General features: G+C 33.5%; 1 long non-coding RNA gene across 2 annotated transcripts in view; it reads left to right on the top strand.

Annotated features, from left to right (window-relative positions):
• Positions 1 to 4,561: 4,561 nt before the first annotated feature.
• LOC145683318 (uncharacterized) overlaps positions 4,562 to 12,634 on the top strand; it is a 456,400-nt gene continuing 448,327 nt past the window's right edge. The window contains exon 1 of one of the 2 annotated variants that reach the window (XR_014131036.1): positions 4,562 to 4,685. This is a non-coding gene — a long non-coding RNA (uncharacterized LOC145683318). The remainder of the gene's footprint in view (positions 4,686 to 12,634) is intronic. The other variant, XR_014131035.1, reaches the window with a different exon arrangement.

Raw genomic sequence — 12,634 nt, forward strand, 5'->3', positions numbered from 1 at the left:
AGATTGTTGTTCTGTTGGAGAAATGATTTTATTAGACAATGAAAGCCGTAGATTGATGACAAGAAGGCGGGAATAGCCAAATCTAAGACTTTTAAAATCCCTAATCCACCACGAATATCTTTCTAATAAATCATCCTCTTTCCATGAAGGTAATAAGTTTGGGATGGAAAATGATGTTCTTATTAAGTAAAAGGCAGAATGAGCAGATATTGATGATAGATGTGAGAAATACATGTGTAACTGGTTAGTCTTCTCAGTTAATAGAGTTCTTATTGTTTCAGATGAGGAAACAGCTCCAAGGAGGAAACCGTTTAATGGCGACATGAATTGGATACCTGGAGCTACTTGGTTATATGACGAAAACAGTGTGCCCTTTTGTCCATATGTATTTTCAAGAAAGCTGATATCACATTTCGAGAAATTTAGTTGCAGACCAATTGTATCTGCCTGTGTGTTGATCATTTTCATTGTATTTAATACAATAGCCGGATCTCCAGCTATTGCACCATCATCGAGATACAAGATATTTAAGTCTGTCTTGATATTACTGACTATATTCTGCAATTTTACGGCAAATAATGCTAGACCTAAAGGATCACCTTGTTGAACTCCTCTTTCTGATAAGATTATATGGTTGCCATAATATAAATTCTAACGTCCTGACTTCTTCATAGCTTTGGTGTACGTAGGGATATATCGACGGAAAATATCCTTTGACGATAGATAGCATTGTATACCTGTCTATTTCATTGAATGCGTTCCTAAAATCTATTTTAAAGAAAGCTTTGGGCTTCTGGTGATGGTATGAGTAATAGATATGTGCTGTCTATGCTGCCGCTTCACCATCATGTTCAATGCCTACTCCAAGTTGGCGTGGAGCAAGGAATTGGAGTAGTGGTTGTTTAATACTTCCACAGATAATCTTTTATGCAAGTCAAAATTTGAAGTACCTCCGATGCTGAGAAGGAGAATAGATAAGTGGAAGGACAGATGGAGGAAATAGATATATAAGAGATAGCACATAGTGTATATAAGGAAGTATGTGGAGAAAAGCAACACCCTAACAGGTCTTTGGATCAATCAGTGAGACATAAAAAGCTGATTAAGAAAGCAGAAAAGCAGCTCACGTGGGACACCACAATAAGGAGAACTAAAGGAGTGGAAGACAAGGAGTAAGGGACTGAAAAAGACTGGAAATTTAAGACAAGTTATTTACATTTGTGAGAGAAATAATGAGACATCTGGACAAAAGGTAAAAGAAATTTTATCTAAAACAGAGACAAAGTTTGAAGAAAATGAAAAGAAACTAGGATGGACTGAGCGGAAAGAAGTAAGTGCAAATAGCGTAATAGTAACTGGAAATGTAAAATTAACAGACCAAATAAAGAAATGTTTGGAATTAAACTAGAGGTTTAAGCTTTAGGTGGGAAACAGAAGGGAAAGAACCATATTGGTCAATATTGTTGAAAAGGCAATGTTGCCAAACACTAAAAGAGAGTGCATTTTTAAAACAATAGAAAAAGAAATGGAAAATTAGATTATAAGAAAATAGAAAAAAGAAGAAATTGTTGAAATCTCTAACGCTGATATGGGATAATATGTATGCATGATTGGTGAGTATAAAAGAGCTGCTAAGCATAGCTTAGAGACCGAGCCTGGTAGTAGAGATAGTAATGATCAGGTAGAAACAGAAAGTATAAGGAGGAGGAAAAATCTAGTGACATTTTGAAGAAATGTAAATGATTGCCTTGGAATATTGAAATTGACTAAGGGACATTTGAAGAAATTTTGCTAAAACAATTAAGGACGAGAAAAGGGATTAGGCTAGAAATGAAAATGGACGGAGAAAGGAAAATCAACTTCATGGAAATGACATTCGAGAAAATTGGAGGAAAATTCGAGAATAGGTGGTACAGGAAAGAACGCAATGCTGGGATATACTTCATAAGAGGAGTGACGTAGACATAAGGACCGAGAAGAATTTTATACTGAACATGAGAAAGAGGGGTAAAATTATAGATAGCGACGAAGAAAGAAACAAAGAAAGCAGACATAGAAATACCATGCCAGCTACTAAAGTGAAAATATACTGAACAGAAGCTTTAAATGGAAGAAAACAGGAAGATGTGAAGAATGATGGAAAGAATGGTTTGGAAATGAAATTTTATGTGATAAAACGGAGGCACTGAAAGAACTTTGAAGAAGGAAGCGATTAAAACTTATAGAAAAGAAGGAAAGAGGATAATATACTTAATAAGAGAAAAACGAAAGACGAGAGAAAGGAAGGTAAGATCAAAAGAGGAAAGAGTAATGTACCAAGTTGATTATAACGAGTGCTAGATGAAGTACGTAGGGGAAACTGGAAAGAGATTAGAACAAAGGACGGAAAAACTAGACGATGCTAGACAACAAATAAAAAAATGAAATGATTTTTTACGTCGCACAGTTACGCATACGAGGCTAAAGAAGACGGTAGTGATGAGCAATGAATCGATTTCTGGAATGGATAGTTGGAAGAACCGGGAGAACTCAAAGAAAACCTACTCACACAGCTCTTCTAAACAACAAAATCCACTACGCGCAAGCTCGTGTCAAACGAGGGACCCCAAACACCAAAGGTGAACGCTCTACCACTGAGTTAAGACTACAAAGACTGAAGAACGCAATATATTAAAGAAACGGGACATGAAAAAAATTGGGAATGAATAAAAAAAATATAGAGGGAAAAAATGATAAGGAAAAGGAAGGTAGCCTAGATATTAAAAAAAAATATGGGAAGAGAAAATGTATGAGAGAGATACTAAAAATTACCTTGTTGTATTTACGGAAGAAGAAATGTCGGATTGCTAGGGGTATTTCATCTAACTTTTGATTTTTCAAAAAAAGTATAGAAACTTGTTGCGTTTAGTAGAATAATAAACATTTTTGCTACAAAATATTGTTAATAAAATCTCCATTTTAAATGACAATAAAAGAAATAGCTCTAAATGTTTTGCCAATTGTCCTGGAGTTATCTATCCCTGGAAGTTCTCATATTTTCCGCTTCATGGCGCTGGTTGTGCATGTATGCTCCTGTGGAGTGTGCAGGTAGCGAGCGGCGTGCTGTTCCAAATAAATGAATTTTGTGAAATTCGTTCTAAATTTGCTGCTACTTGATAATATGGGGAGGCGAAATGAAATTGTGTTAACTTAGTGGAAAGAAGGACTGAGATTTATCCATAATTTGGGTTAATGGATTTTCTGGCCAAATCTAACCACTAAATTAGTATTCTTTTTAAATCAAATTTTTCACAAAATGTGAAAAAGAAAAGAAAAGAAAATGAGTGGTTTGTGCTGGTTTGTATGATAGATTTAACTCTCTTTAGAATACTATTATACTTATGTTTCCTATTTGATATCATTTTGTCTTGACAAGAAAAGAAAAGTAATGAGAATTAATTTTAGATTAGGTCATATCGTTTGACTTAACAGCTATTTGAGTGCTGGGGTTGCTGCTTGCTAACCTATTTGACATAACCAGTTAATTTTAACTGCTAAAAGAAGCACAAGAAACTTAAAGAAATTAATAGCTTTAAATATAGTATTTTATGTGTTTAACAACACTTATTGTTTTTGGTCTGGGGATTTTATACTCCTTTAGTTCTTTGTCAAAAAAAACGTTGAAGAAAGAGCTGAAAACTACTTGTTACCTACCGTTTAGATGTATTTAACAGATTTAAGTGAAGTGGAGTACTATTTCAATTTCATATGTATTTCTTGTTATTTAATTTGTTCGTATTATAATAAAATTTGTTATCTGTTTTGGGAAATAGGTTGTTGTAAGTGCCACTATACCTCGTAACCTGCTATACCGCTTACAATCATACGAGGTCACTACTTCCGTTAATTTTCTTTTTTTGTGTGTAAGATAGTTATGGATTTATTTCTCTAATACCAAGTAATTCAGTACTGAGAAATTCCTGTGCCATATAATTATATATGTGTGTTTATTCCTCAACAACTTTATTTAAAGCCCATTTTATTCTCTTTCTTTAGATAATAATATATTTTTAGCTAAAATGTAAGGGAGCCGAATTTTTTAAAAAAACTTTATTACGCTATTTTAGGAGGATTCTGGTATATGCACCATTTTAACAAGATTGTAGCACCAGCGGAAACCTGAATTGGATACAAATTTAGTTTGTTATTTAGATTATCGTAATACACAGGTTTATCAAGATTTTAAAATACCTCACTTAATGCAACCAAATCCTAATTATTCACTAGACTACTGGTTTTAAATTCTTGTTCGTGGGAGAAAAGAAACATGCCTAGGATGGCTTTGGTTTTCTAGATCTTTGATCTGCATTTTAAGTTTTCTTAATACTGAATATAACATTTTGTGTTATATGGATTTCTCGTTTACAGAGAAGAATTACCAAGTATTTTTTTCTAATTAAACAAGATTTGCAAAGTAATCATAAAATATAATTTACATTACAGAAATGTAAATTACAATATATGTAACAATAGAATTGAATTGAAGTTTTGTTTCGCATTTTCAAAATATTTGTGTGTGAACTGAGCTTGTTTGTAATTTTTTTTTTGTAACACCATTGAATACTTTACAGAAACACTTCAGTTGCTTAGTTGGCAAATAGATTGGAAGAAGCTTTTTATACTATTGCCAGAGTTTCGTGATTTTGGTAATGCAATTTTTATATTTCTTAGTAGAAAACTTGAATATTATTAAAAATAATTATAAGTTCCATTAAGTCATCACTATGATTAGTTTAGGGTGAAATTATGTATAGTAATAATCCACTGAAACTGTTCCATATCAGGAAAATTTCATTACGATGCTTTACTGAATTTAGCTATTAGGCTTTTAACTTTTGCCTAGGTTTACATTATTCTTAAGATTTTATCCATTCACTCTTTACACTTTACCATTTCCAGAAGTCATCTCACCATTGTTTCCCTCCACAAAATATTCTTTAGAGTACCAAAGATAGGAAATCCTAAAATGTAAGTATGTCATACTGTAAAATATGTGCTAAGATGTATTGAAAGATATTTACTAACGTGATAAATTCACATAATTGTGTCAGAAGGGCTAAGTGAAGAAACACCATTTCGTCCGAGAACTTGAGGTTAAATATAACTTCCATTCCAGCGGTGGAAGATTGCCAAACGCTCTCGTTTATCCCTCAGCAAAGAAGGATATTTTTTTTCAACTCATGTTCCGTAGATGTAAACGGTCTTGATCTTTTGATTGTTTTGATGTTTTGCTTGTTAGAAGGAATTATTTTGATTTTTTTGTTAAACAAAAATTGCTCTGAATGAGGCTGACTATTCGAACATTTGCTTTTCTGAATATTCATTAGGTGATTGTTCAAAAGTGTGGCAATAATGCATGGATCACTAGTAAGATTGCCACTTGATTCAATGTTTTCTTCAATTACTCATTCTTTACTATGTTTCATGTTTAATTATCCTCCGTAATTTGGCGGTCTTATATTCAGATTTTATTATGCGTGTTGAGTAATATCGTCTTTTTATAGCTTATATAGTACTCTGTCGTGTTACTTGGTAACTCTACTCTCTTATATGATAAATTTGAAGATCTTAAGTTCTTACTAGAAACTTTTATTGTTGTAGCTATCCAAGATTTGTTATTTGTTATTGGAATTTGGTGAAGTTCTCTAGGAAATGCCTCATTGAAGTAATGAGTGTATGCGTCATGGAAAATGTTACAAGCTTCTTTTAAAGATTTTTTGGCGTATATTTCCTCCCAGCTTTCATGACTAGATATAAAATTGAAATGGGAGATATTCGTTTCATTGAGAATTTTTGTGTATGCGGATTTGACTTTCGAGTGTGTTTCATTAGCTTTTTGTACAATGAAAATATTTAAATGAAATAATTGAGCTTCATGATCCAAGAAACTATTCTTTGTGACTGTAACTGTGCTGTTCGTATATATATTTGTTATAAAGTAATTGATCGATTACGCTACGACTATGATAAGTTATTCTTGTAGTTACATTGTCCATTCGTGTTAAATTATACGTATTTAAGAATAGCTTGAGTTGATCATCTATATCAGTTACAAGGATATCGCTATCAGTGATTTCATCTTCGTTGCTGAAAGAACAATGAAAGCAGGTACAACGAAAAAATAAAATGATCCATCCAAGCTGGAATGAGAAAAGAGAAACAACGAAGTTGAATGCCATTGTATTTGAAAGTCAGTTATATTTCAACTGACTTAACTCTCAACGAGTAGTCATATTAGCTTGTAGGTTAACTACTACACTTCTAATCGTAATATGGTCAGTTCGATTAAAACATCGTTCATTCTTTTTAGTTTTTAATAATATTATCCTTACTGCTTAGATATTTCCTTTAAATAATTATATTTCAAGAAATCACTTGTATATGTTCAACGAATCAATCGAAGATATAAGTTTGTTTTAATAATAACATTTTAAATGAGGCGTCTAGACTGAACGTAGGTATATTATATATGAATGTTAAATCCTAATTAAGCAAAACTTGTAATGACAATACAACTCGTTTCATGTAGCTTATAGGTTATAAAGGACGCTAAACTATAGAATAATCAACCAAATAAGATTCAAACTGTGTAACTAACGACGATTAAATGTTTGCTTTTCTATTAAATGTTTGTTTTTGGAGTACAAATTGGAACTATTTAGCTTTTTCATTACAAATAACCTGCAGTATATACTTGTAAATTCGTAACTATAATGAAAATTCCGCACATTCTTGTACCATATAGAATAAGACTGATACTGTTATATAACGATAAAGTGATAACATTCCTTAATGTTTTATCAAAAACGAGAAAACATTTTCAAATACCTCATTCAATATTTTCAAATAATTTCAAACCGTAGTGGGTATGACGTTGTTACTACCATACGGCTATTAATATATAGGTACTAACATCAAAATAAGATAACGACCGTCTTGAAACAAGGTCGAATAGAAAGGATAATACTATTAACCGAGGATCGTATCGGAAATCTTACAAGATTCGCAGTTTTTGTATTACGATTAGTTTATATAGAAACATAGTATTCATAATTAGTTATCGTTCATTTTGTCATAATGTACTACAATCTTTACTTAACATAGCAAAAAGCATACAGCCTTTATAAAAGACTATGGCTTCTTTTCTCAAACCCGTTTAATATATATTTATTTAACTGATAATATATTTCACTCTATAGAGCCTCCTCTGGACATGAACTATCTAAATCGGAAGTCAAAGGACGAATATTTAACCGTGCATAACTTGTGCAATAGATTCAAATTCAGAACTAAATTGAACGTCGAACTCAGAGATCAAATATTATACCAGATCTGAAGGACGAAACATTAAAATTAAGTTTACATATTTGGTGTAGAGGTTTAAGTGAAGTTTCTGACTTCGACTATTTCCTATACGGTACAACACTTTAAAATCTGTTTTCACATTTGTCAATGTATCATCGACTACTATATAACACAAAAGTTGTGACCTGGATGTCAAAGGTAAAATATTTAATTATGTATAGCCCATAAACAGTACAACATATTAAAATTCTGTATCCGAACAAAGCAATTGTCATTGACTACACTCTGTAAAGAAAAAATAGCGACACTCGCTCGGATATAGTTTTCACAACATACAATAACCAATATGAGTTTTTACATGAATTACTGATAATATCACAAAGCATATTCTTAGTGAGCAGTTCATTCCTATTACTTGCGCCGCCGTTTCAGGTTTTTTTATATGCATATAATGAATGTATATGCATATATTAGTAGCTATGTGTGTTTTCAGCAAAACCGGCTGTTGGAAGAATTATACAAAAAAGTATGAAAAATCAACAATAATAGCACAAAACAAAAAACGTAATTTCTTAAGAGTAAGACATATTGTGTACGAACATTGAGAGGTACAATACATCAAACTAGATTTCGCATGTGGACCACGGGCTTTAGGACTTGCAAGGGAATCGTCGAGGCCTTTTGGTGACAAGGCTATTGCAGAATGGAACCTTGATTTCATGCAATTACTCCCGGATTATGTGTTCCGTGAGTTCCATTCTATCCGAGATAGTTGTCTATTGAGTCTTCTGTTCATATCGACCCAAACTTTAGAATTGGATCAATGTCAGGTGAGTTTGGAGGCCACATGAGTCTTTGAATAGTCATATTCTTGCACCACGTATTACGATTTTCGTTCATTGACATGAAGCATTTACGTTCTGGAAAATGAAGTAGTCCATATCTTCTTCAGGAAAGTTATATTTAGCTGTTTGAAGAATTTTACATACCAGAATTTGAAGACATTTTTGTACACCAAATGACTCTTTACATATATCCATTGTTCTGACGTCTTTGACAGTGAAGCAAGCCCATACCATCACTCAGTAACTGAATATTTGCATCTCTTAGCCAAATCCGTATCAAGTTTGTCGCTCATTCGTATCCACAACTTCACACCACTATCGTTTCCAACTATTCTAAACCTTTTTCAACGGAGAAAACAACATGCTTTCAGTTATCATAAGTCCAAGTAGCACATAGCCTCACAAACGTACGTGTTGAAGTCTTCAGTGTTTTTGTTAGTTTCGACTTTCCAGGCGGTTTTCTCTTCGTAATATCCTCCTCATACAGTTAAGACAATACAGTCGTACGCCTGACTGCAGTTACAAGATCAAAACGATTTTTGGGGAAGCCATTCCTTTATTCTGCATTGCCATTGATTTTATTTGGCGATCAGCTCTGGGTGATGCTTTCTATTTTCTATTACATTGTTGACGAAGGGATGATTTCTTATACTATTTTTGCTTCTGAATTACTCTTTCTGCCGTCGAATGGTAAATTCTGAGTATTCTAGCCATCTCCCTTAGAGATGTAACTTAGCTGTGCAAAGCAAGAAGTATGTCTTGTTCACGTGACGACAAGTCACATTTCTTACCAATCATACTTGTTTTCAGTTCACATGTAGCAACAATTTCGTACAAAAACAACGCTGCACAACAACAATATTGTCTCTTCAAAGCATAGAATAATCACAAAGTGCTAATTACCTGGGCTTACACATCACAAATGCAATGCAGAATTCTCACCCCAATAATTTACGAGACGCTCTCAGGTGCCATCTGGAAGGAATATTACTGATACATAAATAATTAGCAAGCGCTATTGTATACCATAGGTGTCACAGATAATGGAAAGGAATTATCACACTCATAATTTCCTTCTATTCCTCTTCTACCCGGCTGCAACTATGGTTTTCTGAGTAAGGTACCTTGAGAATTGAGGTGTCGCTATTTTTTCTTTACAGAGTGTATTATATACGGCAAAAATTGTGAAAAAGTAAATATCTAACATTGCATAGCTCGAAATTGTTACGATATATTAAATTATGTTTTCTAACTTAGCAATATTACATTGACTACTATATACACCAAAAGTTGTGAACCTCGAGATAAAATGTTAAATATTTACTTGTTGCAACATTTTAAAATTTTGTTTGCTGTTTCGTTGTAAGGACAGCACAAATTTGATATGAAAGAAAGCTGAGGTCTCAAGTAAACTCTTATGGACATGATAAATTTGTCAAACCCTATTTAACATACCAGGGATTTCTTCTTAAAGTTTCTATGTCAGTCTATATTTCTCTCTTTTTTCATCCTCTTTCAAGACTATTTTTATCCCATGTTCGTGAAGTATATCTATGTAGAAGGAAGTTGTTCAACCATTAAATTTAAAAATTTCTTTCCTTTATTTCTTTCTTAATTTTCTTCCTTTTACTTACAAACTTGATTTTTTAAGTGTTTATGTACCTTACACAATTACAACCATTAACATTACCACTAATTCTACTGGTTCCAAGTTCCTTTGATATTGACACATTTAATTTCGGTTCAGCATCTTGGAACTTCGTACTAGTTCGTAGACTTTTGTCCTAACAGACAAAATAATATATCACTCAAATAAACCAAGAGAGGTCATACAAATTATCAAAAATTTTCAATTTGTACAAAAAAAAAATTCATATTAACATTTTAAAGTTTTAAACACTTCAATTGCCTGTATTGCGACGGTTTCAAATTTGAAATTTAATTAGGTCACAATTCTGTACTTTTGTCTACTCCGAAGACAATTTGTACCAATGTAAGAAACGAAGGATGATCATCTAATGTTTGAATTGTCTATTTTCTTCCGCTGCTAAATCTTCAATTTTGTATTTTAACTAACAAAGAATTGTCTACAATTGTCTGTAGGAACCAGGGCAAATGTACTATTCGAATAAGCGACGAAGAGTCATTACAAAATTTGCGTACCAATTTTGTATTCCAAATTCTCAAATCAAAATTTAACTAGCTCAAAATTATGTACCAGTCTCATACTCATGGAAAGATTCCCCAAAATGGGAATTTACCGGGAGTTTATGTATTATCTGTCAGGAAAATAAATGTACACTTGCTTTTTGAGTCTGGCGTTCCAGCACTCCATGTATGGAGAGTATGAGAGTTAAATCAATCAAATGTTTACTAAGGGACAAGAGGAAAAGTCTAATCTGCATAAGACATTGCGGAGGGCACAAACTCTGAATACGAATAGTGCATAGTGTAAATAAAGGACGACACCGAAAGAGAAAGCAAGAAACAGCTGCTAAACGGACAAAAACAGAGTAAAAATTGTCGAGATGGGAACATAAAATACAAATACAACAAATATGCCAACAACTAAGCGTTTATCAAGCAATGATCTTGGTGTAGTGGATAAGACGCTAGATTACAAATCCAAAGAACGGCGGTTCGAATCTGCTCCAAGTAGTATGTATTTTTTTAAATAATGCATAAAGCATATGAAAGGTGGTAAAAGAGAGCGTATTACCCGTTTAATATGTTAAGTAAAAACGAGTTAAAATTTCGATGAAATTTATTAAGAAGTCAGACAATGAAAATGAGGAAGAAAGCGTATTTAATCACGAGTTGTATCAGAGAGTGGTGACCGGAAAAACTGGAGATTTTCCCGAATTTCGCCCATGTGAATCTCTACGATAGACAAATTTCTTCAGAAATGTGCCTATTGCAGAGAGAGAGACAGAGAGAGAGAGGGAGAGGGAGAGAGTGAGAGAGATATGATCCCGGTACTGAGAGTGTACTGCTTTCATTCAAATCAACGAGATGACAAATAGACGCTTACATAATAAGAATGCCGAATAAAACAGCCATAAAACAGCAAAGTAATAAATAATTGCAAGCGTTATCTTCTAAGGTTCCAAGATCCGAACAACATATCACTAATATCCCGTATGACAAAATATTGTGACTTACACAACTTTCCCTCTCCCCAAATGTGTCCTGTAAAAACAAACTCAAGTTTTGGGATGAGGGACCATATTGAGACTACAATATTAAATTATACAAGTAGACTTTTAACAGATTCGTATGCAGTTATTTTTTCCTCACAACCAGTTTTATTGATATTCAAGACAGCAAAAGTACTATATTTGTAAACGACAAACCGATATTATTGCAACACTGCGTTACACAGTGAGTCACGCATATTGCACTCGTGAGTTTTGCTATGCACAGGTTAGCTACCGAGGCACGCTGAATAACGCCTGAAGGAAGCAGCGAGGATAGCGATAAAGTATACGAAACAAGAAATGCATTACAGACATTTAAAAAAAAGAAAGAAAGATCCTCTTTCCACACTTCATGCTGTAGTTTTAACTTCCATTTCCCCATCAACGTTACACGCCTAGACTATTATACAGTTCCATTACACTTAATCCAGGGCCTTCAAACAACTTTGTTCTACGAAGGAAGACGTAGAACACAACACTGATAGATATACCATACATAGACAGTTAAGTAGTAATAGATAAATGCAATTAACCCAACATAATGCCGATTGTCTAAAGATACATTAGTTAAACATTTAGAAACATAACAAACATTCACAACACCATTATAACTTATCATTTGTTAATTCCACTTCACAAGTGGTAGAATGAAAACCGTAGACTGACCGTGGAATGAAAACTGTAGAAAATAGAATGATTTTTTTTAATTACAATTATGAACACAAGTTAGTGAAGGAAACAATGACAGCCAATGAAAGGAAAATGATCCGCGGTCGGATTTCGAGAAATAACTTGATAATGAAATGAAAACAGAATTTTATAAAAGGAATCGTTATGATGCGCTAGACACAACATGGTTGCCTGTTTCGTCTCGTCATGTGAAAATGTATCGTTTTAGAGAGGCGAGAAAAAGCCTGGGTTTCGTCTTTGTAACGACGGATCAAGCTCGGGGGCTGGGGCCTAGGACCCCCCCCACTGTCAGATTGTCGAAAATAATTTAAGCTATTATTTATATAGTTTCGACAATGTATAGTACGGTCATGATATACTTATCATACTCTAAATTCAGGCAGCCCCCGAGTTTTTACCTTCTAGATCCGCCACTGGTGCCGTGGCTATCCTGGTGTCATCTCGTGTTTCTGAAACGAGACAAATTGTTACCTAGTCTCCTTTCGTCTAATTTTCTTTCGTAAAACTCATAATAATAGAAGTAAAATTGGAAGCCATGCTGCTTCGAAATGTAACGAA

This window comes from Thermobia domestica, chromosome 4, assembly GCF_964235325.1.
Source record: "Thermobia domestica chromosome 4, izTheDome1.hap1.1, whole genome shotgun sequence".
Classification (NCBI taxonomy): Eukaryota; Metazoa; Arthropoda; class Insecta; order Zygentoma; family Lepismatidae; genus Thermobia; species Thermobia domestica.